The 24,145-nt window shown below is 43.8% G+C and overlaps 1 long non-coding RNA gene across 1 annotated transcript; it reads left to right on the top strand.

Moving 5' to 3' along the window:
• Positions 1–21,891: 21,891 nt before the first annotated feature.
• On the top strand, positions 21,892–23,928 carry LOC147211612 (uncharacterized). The gene is made up of 2 exons (XR_015105873.1): positions 21,892–23,611; positions 23,704–23,928. It is a non-coding gene; the product is annotated as an uncharacterized LOC147211612 (long non-coding RNA).
• The last annotated feature ends 217 nt before the right edge of the window (positions 23,929–24,145 follow it).

Below are 24,145 nucleotides of genomic sequence, written 5' to 3'. Positions count from 1 at the left end.
GTATATGGTCAATAATTGACTTGATGGATGACAATGGCAGTCGTCTAGACTATGAACAGTTCTGTACTACACACAGATTTAAGCCTCCCATATTAGAGTTGATAAAGTTACGAAACGCACTGCCTCGACAATTTGTATTCCTGACCAAAAATATAATGACGCACCGAACCGTACAACCACAGTTACCCCGACTATCACTCCAGGGAATCTCAATTCTGGACAGAAAGTGCAGCAACTCCTTTATTAGGACATGTTTCACAGGAAACTTGTTCCCTGGACGTCAAAACAAAAATAATATTTGAAATAAATTTGATAAGGAATCGACTGCCACGCTGCAAACTATGTGTCTGACTCTACCCATACCCCCCAAGGCAAGAAGAGACCCACTTCTAAATTATGAATGACATCTACCCATCTAAGGAATTATTGCGGGTACGCTTTACTTTTGAAGATAATATTTGTACATTTTGTGAAGACAACATTGAAACCACTGACCATATATTTTTTCTCATTCTCATTCCATCGTCACCAGTTTCCCTCTCAAAAGATGATATCACATTTGGTTTACTTATAAGCAACATAACAGATGAACTCTGTGTCAATGTTCTTTTAGGCCTGGCCAAGTTCTTCATTCACAAAAACAGAATGCAAAAATGCTCCCCAAATTTTAATTTCTTCATAAACGATTTTGAATTATAAAAAAAAATCCTTAAAACTTATGGAAAAATCCAAAAACTAAAAAATATACAGTTACCCATGTCTGAGATTCCTTTTTTTGGAAAAAAAGAAAAACAACTTAATTACATGTTATATTCCCCTTGCAATTTTTTTTTCGTTTTAATTTTTTATTTGTCTATCTATTGATTTAATTATTTCCTTTTAATTTCTTTTTTTGTCTAGCACTGTAAATTTCTCACAAACCGTTAACACTATTAACTTCTGATTACATACAGAACAAATGTCCTTATGTCCGTTGCTTCCTCATCCCTGGTTGTTTCATTGACATTCAGTTCTACCTTGCCATGTTTATTTGTACATTTGTATATTTGTGTGTACTATTTATGTTCAATTAAAAACAGTTTGATGTCTGAGATTCCTTGTGAACGGCCAACTTAATTACATGTTGTATTCCCCTTGCAATTTTTTTTTTAGTTTTTAATTTTATTTTTCTATCTATTTATTTAATTATTTCCTTTTAATTTTCTGTTTTTGTCTGGCATTAAAAATTTCTCGCAAACCGTTAACACTATTAACTTCTGATTACATACAGAACGAATGCCCTTATGTCCCCCCCCCCCCCCGTCCCCCCCGCTTTTTCCTTACGGTGGCAGACACTGAGATCAAAAGCAAATGGGTGTCATTGTAATGCAGTAACAGGGTGATAACAGCCGTGTTTGAAGTGTGTAGGGGCTTATAGGAGAGCAGAAGCACGTCACGCTATTCGCCTGAGTTCGGAGGATCGGGAGTACCTGGTTCCGCAGCGGAGGAGCGGAGGAGCTGAGAAGCGGAGGAGCGGAGGAGATGTTTCTCTTCTCAGAGGCGGCGAGGGGGGGGGGGGGGGAGCAGGACCCCTTACCCTTATCCCCCGGACGTTTGAGTGGAGCTCCCGGACCTCCGGGCTCGCACATGCGAATGACTGGATGACAAGGAGTGCCAGGGCCTGGAGCGGATGAGCAGAGGAGAGGCGGAGGGCAGAAGCCCGGCCCAGTTCGGGAGTTCCAGGGTCCAAAGCGGGGGAGCGAAGAAGCGGAGGAGAGCAGAAGAGCAGAAGACTGGCCCGGAATTCACCGAAGTCCCGCAGATCGGGAGTTCCAGGGCCCGGAGCGGAAGAGCGGAGGAGCGGAGGAGCGGAGCAAAGCGGAAGCCCGTCTTAACAAAAAGGAAATTACAGATGAGGCTATAATTTCCACAGAAATCTTTAAATTCTATAGCCACCTATACACTTCGACATTATCAAAAAGCGATTGTGACTCCTTTCCAACAAATATTCCTCAATATATCCCAAAAATAAACAACAACAAACAACATATGTTTGTTTTGTATATGTTTATATATAAACAACAAAAAATATACAGTTTGATGTCTGAGATTCCTTGTGAATCGCCAACTTAATTATATGTTGTATTCCCCTTGCAATCTTTTTTCGTTTTAATTTTTTATTTGTCTATCTATTGATTTAATTATTTCCTTTTAATTTATTTTTTTGTCTAGCATTGTAAATTTCTCACAAACCGTTAACACTATTAACTTCTGATTACATACAGAACGAATGTCCTTGATGCGTTTAAGTTTGCAGCTTCTTCGTTTTCCATGTTTCGGAAGGAATTCACAAGTTTGCCTTGTTTGAATCGTCTTTTATTTTCTTCTTCACAGCTCCGGGAATCAACATCGGTTAGCCATGGGACATGTACAGTACAGAGTGAGGGAAAAATTCCCGCCAGCACCGCTATACCAAAAAAAAAACACTGACGTAGAAGTTAACGTCAAGTTAGCTGAACAGTCGCGAAAAACTAAAACAAGTCCCAAACCTTGTCATAAAGTGCCATGCATTTCCTGAGAGTAGATACAAATACAACATATGTATACTAGAATGTAAACTCAAATAAAACTAATGAGATCACCTATCTCAACACCCCCTCTTGATCTCAACATCCAAAAAAAAACTTTGGACATTTTAATTTCCAAAGAACCACTTTTTGAATTTTTCTATTTTTACCTTTGTCATGAGTTTTGTCGAGATGTCTGCCAACATGTCCTCTGATGGACAATAGATAAGATTTATTTAACCCTCACTGAGTGCTTCACGAATGAAATGATATTTTACATCAATGTGTTTTGACCTTTGTCTGTTTACAGGATTCTTACTCAGTGCGATGGCCCCCTGATTGTCTCCGTAGATTGTTGTGCAACTGTACATTTTGTTTTCCATACCGTTTAACAGTTGAGACAGGTACATGTTTTCTTGTGCGGTGGTGGCTCGGCCGATGTATTCAGCCTCACATGTTGACAGGGCCACTGTGGGCTGTTTCCTTGACTTCCATGCAATGGCTGGGCCTTGTTTTGTTAAACTGAAACAGTAGCCTGTAGTGCTACGTCTGTCTTCTACAGATGATGCCCAGTCTGAATCACTGTAAGCTATCAGGTTCAAATCCTCCTTATTTGTCTTGAAACTTAGTTCATAATCAGCTGTCCCCTTCAAATACCTCAGAACATGTTTTGCAGCTACTAAGTTTTCTACTTTTGGCATTGCCAGATTCTGTGATAGTTTGCTCACTATCCAGCTGATATCAGGTCTGGTGCAAGTCATGGCATAAATAAGACTGCCTACAATCTCACGATATTCTTTGGGGTCGACAGGTTCACTTTGCTCATTTTCATCAGCTACAGGGATGCCCTCTAATTTTTGCTCACTTGGAGTAGATCTTGCTTTACATTCTGACATTCCAAATCTCTCTAGCATTTTTAGGATGTACTTTGATTTCATCCCCCTTTTGTTCAAATTGTATGCCCAAAAAATATGATAGTTTCCCCAGGTCTTTCATGTTGAACTTGAATTTCATGTTCTGTTTAAATGTGCTGAGTGCATCATTGCTGCTTGCTGCAATAATGAAATCTTCTTCTTCTTCTTTCGGCTTTTCCCGTCAGGGGTCGCCACAGCGAGTCAACCTTCTCCATCTAACCCTATTCTCTGTATCTTCCTCTCTCACACCAGCTACCTTCATATCCTCTCCAACTACGTCCATAAATCTTCTCTTTGGTCTTCCTCGAGACCTATTGCCTGGCAGCTCCATTTCCAGCATCCGTCTACCAATATATTCACTATCTCTTCTCTGTACATGACCGAACCATCTCAGTCTGGCTTCTCTGACCTTCTCTCCAAAACATCAAACATGTGCCGTCCCTCTGATAGACTCATTCCTGATCCTATCCATCCTGGTCACTCCCAAAGAGAACCTCAACATCTTCATCTCTGCAACCTCTAGTTCTGTCTGCTGTCTTTTGGTCATTGGAACAGTTTCTAGTCCAAATATCATCGCTGGTCTCACCACTGTCTTGTACACCTTTCCTTTTATTCTGGCCGATAGTCTTCTATCACATAGTACCCCTGACACTTTTCTCCAGCCATTCCAACCTGCTTGGACCCGTCTCTTCACCTCTTTTACGCACTCTCCGTTGCTCTGGACTGTTGACCCTAAGTACCTGAAATCCTCCAGCTTCTTGATCTCCACTCCCTGTAGCCTCACCGCTCCACCCGAGTTCCTCTCGTTCACACACATATATTCTGTCTTGCTGTGACTAACTTTCATTCCTCTCCTTTCCAGAGCATACCTCCACCTCTCTAGATTTTCCTCTACCTGTTGTCTGCTCTCACTACAGATCACAATGTCATCCGCAAACATCATGGTCCATGGGGATTCCTGTCTAACCTCATCTGTCAGCCTACCCATCACCATTGCGAACAAGAAGGGGCTCAGAGCTGATCCCTGATGGAGTCCCACCTCCACCTTGAACTTCTCGGTTACCCCTACAGCACACCGTACCAGTGTCTCACAGCTGGCATACATGTCCTGCACCAGTCTAACATACTTCTCTGCCACTCCAGACTTCCTCATACAATACCAGAGCTCCTCTCTTGGCACCCTGTCATATGCTTTTTCTAGGTCTACGAAAACGCAATGCAGCTCCCTCTGGCCTTCTCTGTACTTTTCTATTAGCATTCTCAACGCAAATACTGCATCTGTAGTACTCTTCCTAGGCATGAAGCCATACTGCTGTTCACAAATGCTGATTTCTGCTCTCAGTCTAGTTTCCACTACTCTTTCCCATAACTTCATTGTATGGCTCATCAACTTTATCCCTCTGTAGTTGCCACAATTCTGCACATCCCCTTTATTCTTAAAAATAGGCACCATCACACTTTGTCTCCATTCTTCAGGCATCTTCTCACTCTCTAAGATCCTGTTGAATAATCTAGTCAGAAAATCTACCGCTGCCTCTCCTAGACACTTCCACACCTCCACAGGTATATCATCAGGACCAACTGCTTTTCCACTCTTCATCCTCTTCAATGCCTTCCTCACTTCACTTTTACTCATTTTTGCTACTTTGTGGTCTACAATAATCACCTCTTCTACCCTTGCCTCTCTTTCATTTTCCACATTCATCAGCTCTTCAAAGTACTCTTTCCATCTTCCTGTCACTCTTCTAGCATCTGTCAATACATTTCCCTCTCTGTCCTTTATCACCCGGACCTGCTGTACATCCTTTCCATCTTTATCTCTCTGTTTCGCCAACTTGTATAGATCATTTTCAGCCTCCTTACTATCCAACCGAGCATACAAGTCATCATAAGCCCTTTGTTTTGCCTTTGCTACCTCTATCTTTACCTTTCGCCGCATCTCCCTGAACTCCTGTCTGTTCTCTTCAGTCCTCTCAGTATCCCACTTCTTCTTCGCTAACCATTTTCTCTGTATACACTCCTGCACTTCCTCATTCCACCACCAAGTCTCCTTATCTACTTTCCTTCCAGATGACACACCAAGTACTCTTCTACCTGTCTCCCTGATCACACTAGCTGTTGTTGTCCAATCATCTGGAAGCTCTCCCTGACCACCCAGACCCTTTCTCAACTCCTCCCTGAAAACCATGCAACACTCTGCTGCAATAATTAAATCATCTACCCAAAGCAAACCTTCTCCACGGCTCTAAACTCGTTCGTCGCCGCTACTCGGGGAACACCGGATGGCTTTCTCCCTCCGCTTCCTTACATTTTATGTCCGCTAGATGGCGGCATCCGACTGTGCACAGCGCTTGGAGCTCCAGCAGGTGATCTGGCCGCTGTGTATGAGAGGAATAAACGAGTGGGGCCGTGAGTGCAATAAATCCCCCTCCACTTCTTACATGGATGTTATCACCCTGTTACTGTATTTTAACGATACCGCTGTGTTTTCCACCTCAATGTTAAGCCGATTTTTAAACATTAAAAACCAAATTGCTCGATTCAGTGACACTGAGGCCCTGAGTGGAGGACTTATGGAGTTGACTCCTTCGCTTATTCATAAGTGCATGTCTGGTGCTCCCGGAGCTTCACGCCGACGTCACGGGGATCCGTGTCCGAAGAAGGTGCACCTTGGCCAGTCTGCGGGGTCCTGTTGACCGGAAGCTGAGGCTGGCCCTTCGAAATAACACGGAAAATAATTGAGAGCATATTTCTCAGTTGACAACGCCCCCACTTGCTCTCATATTATTGGTATCTTTGCCCATTTACATCAAAATAAAATACTCATGACCCAAACAACAACTTTGAAAAATTCAACAACTTAAACTGCGATGCAGGCTTTGTCATAACATCTGCCGGCATCTCTTGTGTTGGACAATACTGTAGGGCTACCTTTCCACATATTTTCTTTGTGACATCTTAACACACTCTTCTGACTGACATATTTTCTGGGTATTGATTTTGATCACTTTGCCCAAGTCCTTCATTTTAAATCTAGCTGTAAGCATGATTTTCACCTCTTTCATTACTTCCTCATCACTCGCAGCTATGATTAAATCATCTACCCATATTATGATGATGACTTTGTCATTTTGGTTTTCTTTGACATAGACACAATGATCTGCTTCATTCTGAATAAAGTCGTTGTCAATCAAGTAAGAATGGAGCATCAGATTCCAATGACGACCTGCCAAATTTTCCTGAACTGATTTCTGCATGAACACCCTCACACTTGTCATATTTGCTGTTGGAGAAAATGTTTCCTCAAAATCCGTGCCATACTTTTGACTGTAGCCCTTAGCAAAATAACGAGCTTTATATTTGTTTGTGCCAACTTCATTTCTTTTTAGCGCATACACCCACCCCCCCACCCCCACTGCACACTTGCCTTGGGGTAGCTGTGTTAGGGTCAAAGTGTTGTTCTCTCTCAATGACTCCATCTCGTCGTCCATAGATTTCATCCACTTGTCAGCATTGAGGGAACTCCTTGCCTCTTTAAATGTCTGTGGGACACCACACGCCAGTCTATAACAGTAGTCAATGTTAGTGAACACTTGGTCATCGTCAATAGCACTAGTCACATAACCATTAAAGTAACTGGGCTTCTTTTTGGTTCTAGTTGATCGTCTCACATTGTCTGCACTGCTTGGCTGTGTCACACGGTCAGATACGGGGCTGCCCATTTCCAAGGTGTACAAAGGTGTACAAGACAGTGGTGAGACCAGCGATGATGTATGGACTAGAAACTGTAGAAGAAGAAGAAGAAGAAGAAGAAGAAGAAGAAGAAGAAGAAGAAGAAGAAGAAGAAGAAGAAGAAGAAGAAGAAGAAGTTAGAAAGAGAGGGTGGGGGGAAGCAAACCTTCTCCACGGCTCTAAACTCGTTCGTCGCCGCTACTCGGGGAACACCGGATGGCTTTCTCCCTCCGCTTCCTTACATTTTATGTCCGCTAGATGGCGGCATCCGACTGTGCACAGCGCTTGGAGCTCCAGCAGGTGATCTGGCCGCTGTGTATGAGAGGAATAAACGAGTGGGGCCGTGAGTGCAATAAATCCCCCTCCACTTCTTACATGGATGTTATCACCCTGTTACTGTATTTTAACGATACCGCTGTTTTTTCGACCTCAATGTTAAGCCGATTTTTAAACATGAAAAAACCAGATTGCTCGATTCAGTGACACCGAGGCCGCGAGTGGAGGACTTATGGAATCGACTCCTCCGCTTATTCATATGTGCATGTCTGGTGCTCCCGGAGCTTCACGCCGACGTCACAGGGATCCGTGTCCGAAGAAGGTGCACCTTGGCCGGTCTGCGGGGTCCTGTTGACTGGGAAGTTGAGACTGGCCCTTGGAAATAAAACGGAAAATAATTGAGAGCATATTTCTCAGTTAACAACGCCCCCACTTGCTCTCATATTATTGGTATCTTTGCCCATTTACATCAAAATAAAATACTCATGACCCAAACAACAACTTTGAAAAATCAACAACTTAAACTGTGATGCAGGCTTTGTCATAACATGTGCCGGCATCTCTTGTGTTGGAAAATACTGTAGGACTACCTTTCCACATATTTTCTTTGTGACATCTTAACACACTCTTCTGACTGACATATTTTCTGGGTATTGATTTTGATCACTTTGCCCATGTCCTTCATTTTAAATCTAGCTGTAAGCATGATTTTCACCTCTTTCATTACTTCCTCATCACTCGCAGCTATGATTAAATCATCTACCCATATTATGATGATGACTTTGTTATTTTGGTTTTCTTTGACATAGACACAATGATCTGCTTCATTCTGAATAAAGTCATTGTCAATCAAGTAAGAATGGAGCATCAGATTCCAATGACGACCGGCTTGTTCAGGGACGTATAGTGACTTTTTAATTTTACACACCAGCTTCTGTTTTTTATTTGTCACTTCATACCCTTCTGGTTGTTCTACACAGAGCTCACAATCTATGGGTGCATGAAGATAGGCTGTCTTTACATCCATTTGGTGTAAGAACAAATTTTCCGGAACTGATTTCTGCATAAACACCCTCACACTTGTCATATTTGCTGTTGGAGAAAATGTTTCCTCGAAATCCGTGCCATACTTTTGACTGTAGCCCTTAGCAACATACCGAGCTTTATATTTGTTTGTGCCATCTTCATTTCTTTTTAGCGCTTACGCCCCCCACCCCCCACCCCCACCCCCACTGCACACTTGCCTTGGGGTAGCTGTGTTAGGGTAAAAGTGTTCTTCTCTCTCAATGACTCCATCTCTTCGTCCATAGATTTCATCCACTTGTCAGCATTAAGTGAACTCCTTGCCTCTTTAAATGTCTGTGGGACACCACACGCCAGTCTATAACAGTAGTCAATGTTAGTGAACACTTGGTCATCGTCAATAGCACTAGTCACATAACTATTAAAGTAACTGGGCTTCTTTTTGGTTCTAGTTGATCGTCTCACATTGTCTGCACTGCTTGGCTTTGTCACACGGTCAGATACGGGGTTGCCCATTACCAAGGTGTTCAAAGGTGTACAAGACAGTGGTCAGACCAGCGATGATGTATGGACTAGAAACTGTTACAATGACAAAAAGACAGCAGGCAGAACTAGAGGTTGCAGATATGAAGATGTTGAGGTTCTCTTACGGAGTGACCAGGATTGATAGGATCAGGAATGAGTATCAGAGGAACAGCACATGTTCGATGTTTTGGAGAGAAGGTCAGAGAAGCCAGACTGAGATGGTTCGGTCATGTACAGAGGAGGGATAGAGAATATATTGGTAGACGGATGCTGGAATTGGAGCTGCAAGGCAAGAGGTCTCGAGGAAGACCAAAGAGAGGATTTATGGACGTGGTGAGAGAGGATATGAAGGTAGTTGGTGTGAGAGAGGAGGATACGGAGAATAGGGTTAGATGGAGAAAGTTGACTCGCTGTGGCCACACCTGACGGGAAAAGACAAAAGAAGAAGAAGAAGAAGAAGAAGAAGAAGAAGAAGAAGAAGAAGAAGAAGAAGAAGAAGGGGAAGAAGAAGAAGAAGAAGAAGAAGAAGAAGAAGAAGTAAGAAAGAGAGGTTGGGGGGGAAGCAAACCTTCTCCACGGCTCTAAACTCGTTCGTCGCCGCTACTCGGGGAACACCGGATGGCTTTCTCCCTCCGCTTCCTTACATTTTATGTCCGCTAGATGGCGGCATCCGACTGTGCACAGCGCTTGGAGCTCCAGCAGGTGATCTGGCCGCTGTGTATGAGAGGAATAAACGAGTGGGGCCGTGAGTGCAATAAATCCCCCTCCACTTCTTACATGGATGTTATCACCCTGTTACTGTATTTTAACGATACCGCTGTGTTTTCCACCTCAATGTTAAGCCGATTTTTAAACATTAAAAACCAAATTGCTCGATTCAGTGACACCGAGGCCGTGAGTGGAGGACTTATGGAGTTGACTCCTTCGCTTATTCATATGTGCATGTCTGGTGCTCCCGGAGCTTCACGCCGACGTCACGGGGATCCGTGTCCGAAGAAGGTGCACCTTGGCCGGTCTGCGGGATCCTGTTGACCGGAAGCTGAGACTGGCCCTTGGAAATAAAACGGAAAATAATTGAGAGCATATTTCTCAGTTAACAACGCCCCCACTTGCTCTCATATTATTGGTATCTTTGCCCATTTACATCAAAATAAAATACTCATGACCCAAACAACAAACAACAACTTTGAAAAATTCAACAACTTAAACTGTGATGCAGGCTTTGTCATAACATGTGCCGGCATCTCTTGTGTTGGACAATACTGTAGGGCTACCTTTCCACATATTTTCTTTGTGACATCTTAACACACTCTTCTGACTGACATATTTTCTGGGTATTGATTTTGATCACTTTGCCCATGTCCTTCATTTTAAATCTAGCTGTAAGCATGATTTTCACCTCTTTCATTACTTCCTCATCACTCGCAGCTATGATTAAATCATCTACCCATATTATGATGATGACCTTGTCATTTTGGTTTTCTTTGACATAAACACAATGATCTGCTTCATTCTGAATAAAGTCATTGTCAATCAAGTAAGAATGGAGCATCAGATCCCAATGACGACCGGCTTGTTCAGGGACGTATAGTGACTTTTTAAGTTTACACACCAGCTTCTGTTTTTTATTTGTCACTTCATACCCTTCTGGTTGTTCTACACAGAGCTCACAATCTATGGGTGCATGAAGATAGGCTGTCTTTACATCCATTTGGTGTAAGAACAAATTTTCCGGAACTGATTTCTGCATAAACACCCTCACACTTGTCATATTTGCTGTTGGAGAAAATGTTTCCTCGAAATCCGTGCCATACTTTTGACTGTAGCCCTTAGCAACATAACGAGCTTTATATTTGTTTGTGCCATCTTCATTTCTTTTTAGCGCATACGCCCCCCACCCCCCACCCCCACCCCCACTGCACACTTGCCTTGGGGTAGCTGTGTTAGGGTAAAAGTGTTCTTCTCTCTCAATTACTCCATCTCTTCGTCCATAGATTTCATCCACTTGTCAGCATTGAGGGAACTCCTTGCCTCTTTAAATGTCTAACTGATCATCATCATCATCATCATCATCATCATCATCATCATCATCATCATCATCATCATCATTATCATCATCATCCTGGTCTGAGCTCATCTCTGTCTGGGTTTGTTGCTCTGGAGATGGGTTCGACACAAATTTTAGCAGTCTGTTTTAGTACTCTTTCACTATTTGGATAAGATACAAAATAAGCTGGACTATTTTTGTCATATCCAATGAAAACTCCCTTCTCACCTCTTGAGTCAAGTTTCTTTTTGTTGTGCTTGTATGCATAGCACACAGCACCAAACTTTTGCATTTGTGACACATTTGGTTTCTTTCCCGTCGAGCCGAAACGCCACCCCCCCCCCCCCCCCCCACCACCACCACACACACATTAGCTCCTCCATTCATTCACATGTACACGCCGGCTGCTCCGGGAGCTCCACGCCGACGTTTCGGTGATCGATGTCCGCAGAAGGTGCACCATTGCCGGCCTGCGGTATCCTGTAGACCCCCCCCCTCCATACACACATGCAATACGCCTTGAAACGCATCGCTCGCACCGACGCGGGGAATCCTTTACCCTACTTCCACAGCAACGGCGAGAATCACATTGCGTCGGCCGCCGTGAGGAAGAGGGGGGGGGGGGGGCATTAAGGGGGGGAGAGAGAGAGACATGGAGATTTTCTCAGCCTCTCATTCTTTTTTTTTTTTTTTTTTTAATTGAACATAAATAGTACACACAAATATACAAATGTACAAATAAACATGGCAAGGTAGAACTGAATGTCAATGAAACAACCAGGCATGAGGAAGCAAAGGACATAAGGACTGTTGAGATAGGTGATCTCATTAGTTTTATTTGAGTTTACATTCTAGTATACATATGTTTTATTTGTATCTACTCTCAGGAAATGTATGGCACTTTATGACAAGGTTTGGGACTTGTTTTAGTTTTTCGCGACTGTTCAGCTAACTTGACGTTAACTTCTACGTCAGTGTTCTTTTTTTGGTATAGCGGTGCTGGCGGGAATTTTTCCCTCACTCTGTACTGTACATGTCCCATGGCTAACCGATGTTGATTCCCGGAGCTGTGAAGAAGAAAATAAAAGACGATTCAAACAAGGCAAACTTGTGAATTCCTTCCGAAACATGGAAAACGAAGAAGCTGCAAACTTAAACGCAACAGGTTATGGGCCCAGGCAACGAACAAAAGGAGGAAGATGGCAACGTTTGGTTTTCGATGGAGACGAAAACAACTACGAGCTTTGGGAAGTAAAGTTTCTGGGACACATGCGACTCGAAGGTTTGAAAGAGACAATACTTTCAACTGTTGAGCCCGACCCAGATAAAAATGCAGAATGCTACGCTGAGCTTATCCAGTTCCTCGATGATAAAAGTCTATCATTGGTAATGAGGGAAGCCGCAGATGACGGTCGAAAAGCTTTGAAAATATTACGGGATCATTACGCCAGCCAGGGTAAGCCCAGAATTATTTCCCTGTACAGCGAACTATGCTCACTCAAGAAGGAACCCGACGAAACAATAACAGATTACATTATCAGAGCAGAAAAGGCAGTCACCGCTCTGAGAAACACAAAACAGGTGATAAGTGATGAGCTGATGATCGCTATGGTTATGAAAGGGCTTCCAGAACCGTACAAGCCCTTCGTCATTCACGTAACTCAGAGCAGTGAAGAAATGACGTTTATTCAGTTCAAGAGTAAACTAAGAAGTTATGAAGAGACTGAAAAGTTTGACAGCAAAACCAAATCAGACAATGTCATGAAAGTGGACATGTCAACGGTGATCTGCTATGGATGTGGAAACCGTGGCCATATGGCAAAAGCTTGTCACCAAAAATCAGGGCCAAAATGGTGCAGCTATCACAGAAGCACAACCCACACCGATGAGACATGCAGAAGAAAATCCAAGCCCAAAGAAGACTCGGTCAAACAAAACACAGACATCCAAGACAAAGATAAGGAAGATGAGCAAACTTTTGTATTCAAGGTCAGTCAAAAAGTCCCTCCGGAAAATATCAGAAAAAATGGACTGATGGTAGACTGTGGCGCTACATCACACATCATAACACAAGAAGACAAATTCATAAGATTTGATGAGTTTTTCAACCCAAACAAACATTACATGGAGCTAGCAGACGGGACCAGAAGAAACAAAGTGGCACTAAAAAGAGGTGATGCAGAAGTGTTACTCCAGGACATTGAAGGAAAACCTGTCCTGGTAACCTTAAGGGGAGCCTTATTCATCCCATCATATCCTCAGGACTTCATATCGGTGAAGGCAGCCACAGCTGATGGAGCCAGCGTGATATTCAAAGAAGGAGAGAACAGACTCATAACCAAAGAAGGAAAAATTTTCAGCATTGAGGAATGTGACAGACTCTACTACATAAGAACGGTAAATTATCAACAACTTTATGATGATACAGTAAATGACATGATGTCCAGAGATAGAGTAAACTTAACTTGTGATGTCAAAACATGGCATGAGATTATGGGACACTGCAATGTAAAAGATGTATTAAAATGACCAAACTTAGTCGAGGGTATGAAGATTACAGGTCAGACCAAGGTAGACTGTAACGTAGACTGTAACGTATGCACGGAGGGAAAATTCACAAATAGCAGAAACAGGCAAGCTGATGCAAAAGCTGATGCACCCCTAAAAATGGTACACACTGACTTATCAGGCCCGATTGAACCAGCTGGTCAAGAAGGGCATAAGTATGTCATTTCATTCACAGATGATTATTCAGGGGCAGTATTTGTATATTTTCTCAAATACAAGAGTGAAGCTACATTAGCAACAGAGAAGTTCCTTGCTGACAGCGCAGCGTATGGTCGTGTCAAATGTATCAGGTCAGACAACGGGACTGAATACACAGGAAATGCTTTTCAATCTCTTCTAAGGGAGAAAGGCATAAGACATGAAACATCATCCCCATACTCTCCCCATCCAAATGGGACAGCAGAAAGACAATGGAGGACCCTTTTTGAAATGGCAAGGTGTATGCTAATAGCAAAAGGATTACCAAAGGTTTTGTGGCCTTATGCTGTCCAGACCGCTGCCCATATTCGAAATAGATGTTACAATGACAGACACAAAAATACCCCATACTTCATGTTAACAGGGAGAAAGCCAAATCTTTCAAAAATGTGGATATTCGGAACTGAGTGTTATGCATACAAACATGACACTAAGAAATTGGATCCCAGATGTGAAAGAGGAATATTTGTGGGATACAGTAAGAAAAGCCCTTCATACCTGGTCTATAATCCACTTACAGAAAAAGTGTCAAAACAGAGACTGGTGAAATTGATCAAAAAGGGAAGAATTGAACAACAAACACAAACTGATGATTATGAGACAGAAATCCAGGGATATGAAGACACAGAATCTACAGATGAAACCAGTATAGATGTGTCACAAAGTGAAAATAAAACAGACAACCATATACAAAATGAGGATGAGAGTACTAACGCAGATGTGTCACATGACGAAGAAACAGCAGAAAATGTCCAAAATGAAAAAGAGACGAGGTCAGACATAAAACCCAGATATAATCAAACCAGTCGCTATCCTAGACGAAAAAGGGTCGTTCCAAGGTATTTAGAGGATTATCAGACAGACTATATTAACAATGATAAAAATCATACAACTATTGATTACTGTTACAGGACTGTGTGCGGAGTCCCACAGAATTATAGTGAAGCACTGAAGTCACCACTGGCACCCGGGTGGAATTGTGCCATGAGGGAAGAGATTGACTCGCTTAAACAGAATGACACATTTGAACTGACAACTTTACCTGAAGGGAGAAAAGTAATTGGAGGAAAATGGATATTTGCCCTTAAAGAAAATGCTGAAGGAGGACAAATATTTAAGGCGAGATATGTAGCTAAGGGTTACAATCAAACAGAAGGCATAGACTACTATGAAACTTTTGCACCGACAGCTAACATTACATCAGTGCGGGCACTAATGCAGATAGCCGTACAAAATAACCTCATTGTCCATCAAATGGATGTTAAGACGGCATATTTACATGCTCCTATACATGAGGAGATTTTCTTGGAACAACCAGAAGGGTTTGAAATGATGTCAGAAACAGGAGAGAAACTAGTGTATAGATTAAAGAAATCTCTTTATGGCCTGAAACAATCAGGAAGAAACTGGTATGAACTCCTTAATGACCATTTAGAACAGGACAACTTTGTGAGAAATCTCTCTGACCACTGTGTGTACAGAAAACAGACGGAAAATGGTGACACAATCATTGTAATAATTTGGGTAGATGATTTAATTATTGCCGCAAGCAGCAATGATGCACTCAGCACATTTAAACAGAACATGAAATTCAAGTTCAACATGAAAGACCTGGGGAAACTATCATATTTTTTGGGCATACAATTTGAACAAAAGGGGGATGAAATCAAAATGAACCAGACAAAGTACATCCTAAAAATGCTAGAGAGATTTGGAATGTCAGAATGTAAAGCAAGATCTACTCCAAGTGAGCAAAAATTAGAGGGCATCCCTGTAGCTGATGAAAATGAGCAAAGTGAACCTGTCGACCCCAAAGAATATCGTGAGATTGTAGGCAGTCTTATTTATGCCATGACTTGCACCAGACCTGATATCAGCTGGATAGTGAGCAAACTATCACAGAATCTGGCAATGCCAAAAGTAGAAAACTTAGTAGCTGCAAAACATGTTCTGAGGTATTTGAAGGGGACAGCTGATTATGAACTAAGTTTCAAGACAAATAAGGAGGATTTGAACCTGATAGCTTACAGTGATTCAGACTGGGCATCATCTGTAGAAGACAGACGTAGCACTACAGGCTACTGTTTCAGTTTAACAAAACAAGGCCCAGCCATTGCATGGAAGTCAAGGAAACAGCCCACAGTGGCCCTGTCAACATGTGAGGCTGAATACATCGGCCGAGCCACCACCGCACAAGAAAACATGTACCTGTCTCAACTGTTAAACGGTATGGAAAACAAAATGTACAGTTGCACAACAATCTACGGAGACAATCAGGGGGCCATCGCACTGAGTAAGAATCCTGTAAACAGACAAAGGTCAAAACACATTGATGTAAAATATCATTTCATTCGTGAAGCACTCAGTGAGGGTTAAATAAATCTTATCTATTGTCCATCAGAGGACATGTTGGCAGACATCTCGACAAAACTCATGACAAAGGTAAAAATAGAAAAATTCAAAAAGTGGTTCTTTGGAAATTAAAATGTCCAAAGTTTTTTTTTGGATGTTGAGATCAAGAGGGGGTGTTGAGATAGGTGATCTCATTAGTTTTATTTGAGTTTACATTCTAGTATACATATGTTGTATTTGTATCTACTCTCAGGAAATGCATGGCACTTTATGACAAGGTTTGGGACTTGTTTTAGTTTTTCGCGACTGTTCAGCTAACTTGACGTTAACTTCTACGTCAGTGTTTTTTTTTTGGTATAGCGGTGCTGGCGGGAATTTTTCCCTCACTCTGTACTGTACATGTCCCATGGCTAACCGATGTTGATTCCCGGAGCTGTGAAGAAGAAAATAAAAGACGATTCAAACAAGGCAAACTTGTGAATTCCTTCCGAAACATGGAAAACGAAGAAGCTGCGAACTTAAACGCAACAGTTTGGTTGTGGATGCGTTTCGGCTAATGCTATTAGCACAGGTATGATGAGTTAAGGTGTGTTTGTGTGTGTGTGTGTGTGTGTGTGTCTGTGTGTGTGTGTGTGTGCGTGTGTGTGAGTGTGAATTTGTTTAGGTGGGGGGGGGTCGCGGACAGGGAGTACCGGGGCCTCGAGCGGATGAGCTGAGAAGCGGAGGAGCGGAGGTAATGTTTCTCCTCTCAGAGGCGGGGAAGCTTGGGGGCAGAAGAACCCCTTAGACCGGCCAATGTGAGCCTTCTCCGGACATAGATCACCCGGACGTATGACTGGAGCTCCCGCACCTCTAGGCACACACATATGTGAATGAGTGGATGAGCTAATGTTTCTTTTGTTGTGGATACGTTTTGGCCAATGCTATTAGCACAGCTATGATGAGTTCAGGTGTGTGTGTGTGTGTGTGTGTGTGTGTGTGTGTGTGTGTGCGTGTGTATGTGTGCGTGTGTGTGTGTGTGTGTGTGTGTGTGTGTGTGTGTGTGTGTGTGTGTGTGTGCGTGTGTGTGCGTGTGAATGTGTGCGTGACAGTTTGTTTAGGTGGAGGGGGTCGCGGACATGGAGTACCAGGCACTGTACCGGATGAGCTGAGGAGCGGAGGAGGGCAGAAGCCTGGACCGTGATTCGCTTATGTCCAGCGGTTCGGGGGTTCCAGGGCCAAAAGCGGTAAAGCGGAGGGACGGAGAAGCGGAGGAGGGGGGGAGAGCAGAAGCACGTCACGCAATTCGCCTGAGCTCGGAGGATCGGGAGTACCAGGGCCCATAGCGGAGGAGCAGAGGAGCTGAGAAGCGGAGGATTGGAGGAGCGGACGTTATGTTTCTCTTTTCAAAGGCGGGGAAGATTTGAGGCAGCAGGACCCCTTAGACCGGCCAATGGGAGCCTTCCCCGGACATGGATCCCCCGGACGTATGACTGGAGTTCCCGGACCTCAGGGCAAACACATGTGAATGAGTGGATGAGATAATGTTTGTGTGCTTGTGGATGTGCTAATGCTATTAGCACAGCTATGATGAGTTAAAGTCTGTGAGTGTGCGTGTTTATGTGTGTGTGTGTGTGTGTGTGTGTGTGTGTGTGTGTGTGTGTGTGTGTATGTGTATGTGTGCGTGACAGCTTGTTTAGGTGGAGGGGGTCGCGGACATGGAGTACCAGGGCCTGTACCGGATGAGTTGTGGAGCGGAGGAGGGCAGAAGCCCTGCCCGTGATCCGCTTATGTCCAGCGGTTTGAGGGTTCCAGGGCCCAAAGCGGAGGAGCGGAGGAGGGAAGAAGCCCGGATCGTGATTCGCTTATGTCCAGCGGTTTGGGGGTTCTGGGGTCCAAAGCGGTAAAGCGTAGGAGCGGAGGAGAGCAGAAGCACGTCACGAAATTCGCCTGAGTTCGGAGGATCGGGATTACCAGGGCCAAATACGGAGGAGCGGAGGACTTGAGAAGCGGAGGAGGGCAGAAGCCTGGACCGTGATTCGCTTATGTCCAGCGTTTCGGGGTTCCAGGGCCCAAAGCGGAAAAGCGGAGGAGCGGAGAAGCGAAGGAGGGGAGGAGAGCAGAAGGACGTCACACAATTCGCCCGAGTTCGCAGGATCGGGAGTACCAGGGCCAATAGCGGAGGAGGGGAGGAGCGGAGGAGCGGAAGAGCAGAGGAGGGCGGAAGCCCGGACCGTGATTCGCATATGTCCAGCGGTTCGGGCTTCCAGGGCGGGAGTACCAGGGCCAATAGCGGAGGAGGGGAGGAGCGGGGAAGCGGAGGAGGGGAGGAGAGCAGAAGAACGTCACGCAAGTCGCCTGAGCTCCGAGGATCGGGAGTACCAGGGCGCATAGCGGAGGAGCGGTTGAGCTGAGAAGCGGAGGTAATGTTTCTCTTTTCAAAGGCGGGGAATCTTTGAGGCAGCAGGACCCCTTAGACCGGCCAATGGGAGCCTTCTGCGGACATGGATTCCCCGGACGTATGACTGGAGTATTGTATTTTAAGAACGAACTTTATTGCAGGCAGCATGAAAGAAAAAAACACGGAACGTTCTTCTTCCTTTGTTAAGACGCAAAAACACGCAGACGTCACACACACTGATTTTGCAGTAGCGCCACCTATAGGTAAAAGTACCGCCCATTTACAACACTCCCACTTACTTTTACCAATAGCACCAAGTCCTGAGAAAATAATATTTCAAAGCTGTGTTCTTCCACGACAACAAAAACTGTAAACTTGTTTAACACCCCATTTTTAAGACAGTATTCCTATCACATTGGTTATACTGGAACTCTTTTTCACATTTTTTAGAAATCGCTTTGACTCGGCAGCGTTCTTCGTACACCTGTCAAGCATTTTTAAACAAAAAAGAGTCCGATCTCGCCCCTGAGATATTCAAATCTCTGTCTACCGAGTGGCTTGGTAAAGATATCCGCTTTCATATCATTTGTTGGACAATATCGCAGTTCAATTTGTCCATTCTGCACACATTCACGGATATAGTGGTAGCGAATGTCTATGTGTTTGGTCCTGGAGTGATTTACAGGATTCTTTGCAATTGCGATGGCTCCTTGGTTATCTTCAAGGATCACTGTGGACACAGACTCTACACCGAGATCACACAGTAGTCGTTTCAGCCAGATTCCTTCTTGAGCTGCTTGACTGAGTGAGATGTATTCAGCTTCTGCTGTTGAAAGTGCTACTGTTGATTGTTTGTTGCTGAGCCAGCTTACTGCTCCTCCACTCAGAAGGAAGATGTCGCCTGTTGTTGACCGGCGATCATCTTGATCTCCAGCCCGGTCAGCATCCGAGTATCCGATTAAAGCTCCGGAGTCTGAGCTCTCATATTTCAGAGCAAGATTTAATGTCCCTTTCAAGTATCGAAGTATCCTCTTTACAGCAGTCAGATGTGAAGCATCTGGATTTGCATTGAACTTCGACACAGCACTCACAGCTTGAGCTATGTCCGGTCTTGTCGCCATGGCAGCATACAGCAGACTTCCAACCATTGACTGATAGGTATGCTGGTGCACTGACATACTGACACCATCCCTCCTTTTTAGCCTGACGTTGGCATCTGCAGGAGTTGCCACAGGATTTGCATTATCCATTCCATACTTCCGAAGTATGGCTTCAATGTAATGCTTCTGCTGAAGAATGATACGATTCTTTTCTTTATCTTGGATGACAGAGATGCCTGGGATGTAGGACAGCTCACCCATGTCTTTCATCTTGTAGCACTCCTTGAGAGCTGCTTTGAGCTCGTCCATGCTCTCAGTGGACTCTGTAATCAGGATCAAATCATCCACGTAAACTGCTAGTATTTCAAGCTCTTGTCTTGATCTCACAAACACGCAGGGGTCTGATGTGCTCTGTTTGAATCCAATTTCCATCATGAACTCCGTAAAAGCCTTGTTCCAACAGCGAGGAGACTGTCTCAGTCCATAGATTGATTGTTTTAGTTTGCATACCAGATGTTCCTGCCCTGTTTTGATGAAGCCCTCAGGTTGCTCCATGTATATTTCTTCTTCCAGGTGTCCATTGAGGAATGCAGTTACAACATCCATCTGGTGGACATGTAGACCCTTTTGAACAGCAAAGGACAGTAATGTACGAATAGAGCTAAATCGTACCACTGGTGAAAACGTTTCATCATAGTCAGCGCCATACAACTGTGTGTAGCCCTGTGCAACGAGTCTACACTTGTATCGTTCCACTCTTCCATCACTGCGATGCTTGACTTTGAACACCCATCTGGATCCTACTGCCTTTCTGTCTCTTGGCAAGTCGACTAAGTCCCATGTCTCGTTTTCCAGCAGTGACTCATATTCCAAGTCAGCTGCCTCCTGCCAGTCTTTTGCATGAGGACTCTCCATTGCCTCTTTTCGTGAGAGTGGCTCTGTCACGCAACACATGTTTGCATAATGATCAACAGTCACTACATCAGCAAACTCATCATATCCAAATCTTATTGGAGGCTTTCTGATTCTGTCATTTTTTCTGACAGTGCTCTCAACAGTGACTTCGTCATGTTTTGTTTCACTCTCATCTATTTTCATAGTTATCTCGGTGTCTGTGCAGTGTACTTTCGGTTCCTGCTTCAAGTTAAAGTTGGATTCATCAAAGACGACATCTCGACGGATCAGAATCCTCCTCTTCTCTTCATCGTACAGGCGATAGCCTCTGGCATTGTTTGCATATCCCACGAAGCGCGGCTTCACAGTCTTTTTGTCCAGCTTCTTTCTCTCTTCATCTGGGACAAGTGCATAGGCAATACAGCCAAACACCTTCATGTGACCCACATTAGGTTTTTTCCCACACCATCTCTGGTACGGTGTCTCTCCCTTCGGGACAGAAGTAGGCAGCCTGTTCTGTATGTAAGCTGCTGTGGCAACAGCCTCTGCCCAGAACATCTTTGGTAACTTAGCATGAGACAACATGCTCCTTGCTGCTTCAACGAGTGTTCTATTTTTTCTTTCAGCAACTCCGTTTTGCTGTGGTGAGTGAGGTCCAGTCATTTCATGGTGGATGCCTTGAACCTTCAAATATTCTTGAAACTCCCTTGAGGTGTACTCACCACCATTGTCTGTTCTCAGCCTCTGGATGCTTAGTCCACACTCATTTGTGAATGTCTTCTCAAATTCCTTGAATTTACACAGCACTTCATTCTTCTGTTTCATGAAGTATACCTTGGAGCATCTTGAGTAATCGTCTGTGAAAGTCACAAAATATTTGGATCCACTTATAGATTCAGTTTGCATGGGACCACAGACATCACGATGAATTAACTGCATCTTGCGCTCGGAACGTATTTCTCCAATCGACTTGAATGGCTTTTTAGCCAGCTTGCCCTCCACACATCCTTCACAGAAGGGAACTTCTTTGTCTGCAGAGAAGTCCACTCCGTTCACCAGACCTTTTAGTTCCTTCAGCTTGGTAGTGTGACCGAGGCGCCGGTGCCACAAGATAGCAGCTACTGATGCACTGTGAGTGACTGATTCATTTCCTTTCACATCTAGCTGATATAGTCCATCAGCTCTTCGTGTTCCCATTCCTTTAAGAGTTCCATCTTTTCCACGAATGTAGCAGCAGGACCTCTTAAACTGAACCGTATTTCCCTTTTTGGTGGCAGCTCCCACTGAGAATAAATTCCCAGAAAGTTTTGGAACATACAGCACATCATACATCGTAGCATTTTTTACCCTGCTTGACTTGAAGGTCATTGTCATGTTGACATTTCCAATTCCCAGGGCATCAACCACCCTGCCGTCACCGAGCTTCACTGACTGTTCTTTTGAGAACTGCTGGTATTCCTTAAGAATTCCTTGCTCGCATGTCATGTGCTTTGATGCTCCAGAATCAATTAACCACTCAAACTGATGTGGTTTTTCTGAGCTTTCCCTTCTAGCTACAAAGGCACTTTCAGATGAACCATCCTCATCCTCACACACCACATTTTTAGCTTTGTGGATTTTCTTTTTTGATTTGTTTTTCCAGCTTGGACAGTCACGTTTAATGTGGCCTTCCTTCCCACATTTATAGCATCTCCATGTGCTTTGTCCTGCTCCCACTGCTTTGGAGCGATCCTGCAGATTGCCACACACCTGTGATGACATTGCTGCTGCACCACCTGAAGGACCACCACTGTAATCATTAGCATTCACTCGCTTTTGTTCCTCATCGATTAACGCTTGTTGAACAAATTTGAGTGTCAGGTTGTCAATCTTTGTTTCCAGTGCAGTGACAACTGTAGCGTAACTTGGTGGTAAACTTCCCAACAATGTTACAATTTGGTCTTCCTCTTCAATTACAGCTCCTATTGCTGATAACTGGTCAGTCAGTTCTTTCATTTGTTTGAGGTGCTCAGTCAAACCATCTCCTTCCTTCATTTCGCACCTGAAATATTTCTTCTTCAGAAATAGTTTATTTGCCAGCGTGTCTCTTTCAAAAATATCTTTCAGTGTAGTCCACACTTCTTTGGGAGTCTTACAGTTTGTAATCAGGTACAACAGGGATGAACTTACATTGAGCACTAACACAGAGAACGCTTTCTCTCTCTGTTTCGTGAACTCACCCTGTGCTGCTGCGTTAGCATCTGGGGCTAATGTGTCTTCCTCTGTTAGCATTCGCCACAGTCCTTTAGCCTTTAGCAGATGTTCCATTTGAAACTTCCACGTTGCCCAATTCTCCGGTCCGCTCAGCTTGTCGATAAACAGCTTGTCCTCCATTGTGAGTTCCCACAATACTGTTCACTATCACACAAAATATTCAGTGTAATCCAGCCTTTTAGAGACACTCTGGGCCCATAACTTATTGTATTTTAAGAACGAACTTTATTGCAGGCAGCATGAAAGAAAAAAACACGTAACGTTCTTCTTCCTTTGTTAAGACGCAAAAACACACAGACGTAACACACTGATATAGCAGTAGCGCCACCTATAGGTAAAAGTACCGCCCATTTACAACATGGAGCTCCCGGACCTCTGGGCACACACATGTGAATGAGTGGATGAGATCATGTTTGTGTGCTTGTGGATGTGTTTTGGCTAATGCTATTAGCACAGCTATGATGAGTTAAGGTGTGTGTAAGTGTGTTTGTGTGCGTGTGTGTATGTGTGTGTGTGTGTGTGTGTGTGTGTTTGTGACAGTTTGTTAAGGTGGAGGGGGTCGCGGACATGGAGTACCAGGGCCTGTACCGGATGAGTGGAGGAGCGGAGGAGGGCAGAAATCCTGCCCGTGATTCGCTTATGTCCAGCGGTTCAGGGGTTCCAAGCCCCAAAGCGGAAAAGCGGACGAGCGGAGAATAGCAGAAGCACGTCACGCAATTCGCCTGAGTTCGGAGGATCGGGGGTACCAGGGCCAATAGCGGAGGAGCGGTGGAGCTGAGAAACAGAGGATTGGAGGAGCGGAAGTAATGTTTCTCCTAATTTTTTTTTTCATTTTTAATTTCATTTGTCTATCTATTTATTTAATTATTTCCTTTCAATTTCTTTTTTTGTCTAGCATAATAAACTTCTTCCAGTTCTGCAAAGCAAGAGACGTGCCACACATATTATTCCTCCGTAAAAGACCCAGCCGGTATTGAGGGGTAACTCACAGATCTCCTGGCCTGGCCAAGTTCTTCGTTCACAAAAACAGAATGCAGCAATGTACCCCAAATTTTAATTTCTTCATAAACGATTTTGAATAATTAAAAAAAAAAAAAAATCCTTAAAACTTATGGAAAAATCCAAAAACCAAAAAACATACAGTTTGATGTCTGAAATTCCTTGTAAACCGCAGACCAAATAACATGGTTTATTCCCCTTGCAATTTTTTTTTTCGTTTTTAATTTAATTTGTCCATCTATTTATTTAATTATACACTATTAACTTGTCCATATGTCCTTTTCTTCCTCATCCCTGGTTGTTTCATTGACATTCAGTTCTACCGTGCCACGTTTATT

The sequence above is a fragment of the Fistularia commersonii genome, unplaced genomic scaffold, assembly GCF_037954325.1.
Source record: "Fistularia commersonii isolate RoL2024-O1a breed Wild unplaced genomic scaffold, RoL_Fcom_v1.0 HiC_scaffold_162, whole genome shotgun sequence".
Taxonomy (NCBI): domain Eukaryota; kingdom Metazoa; phylum Chordata; class Actinopteri; order Syngnathiformes; family Fistulariidae; genus Fistularia; species Fistularia commersonii.
This window is presented reverse-complemented; position numbering and strand designations above follow the sequence as displayed.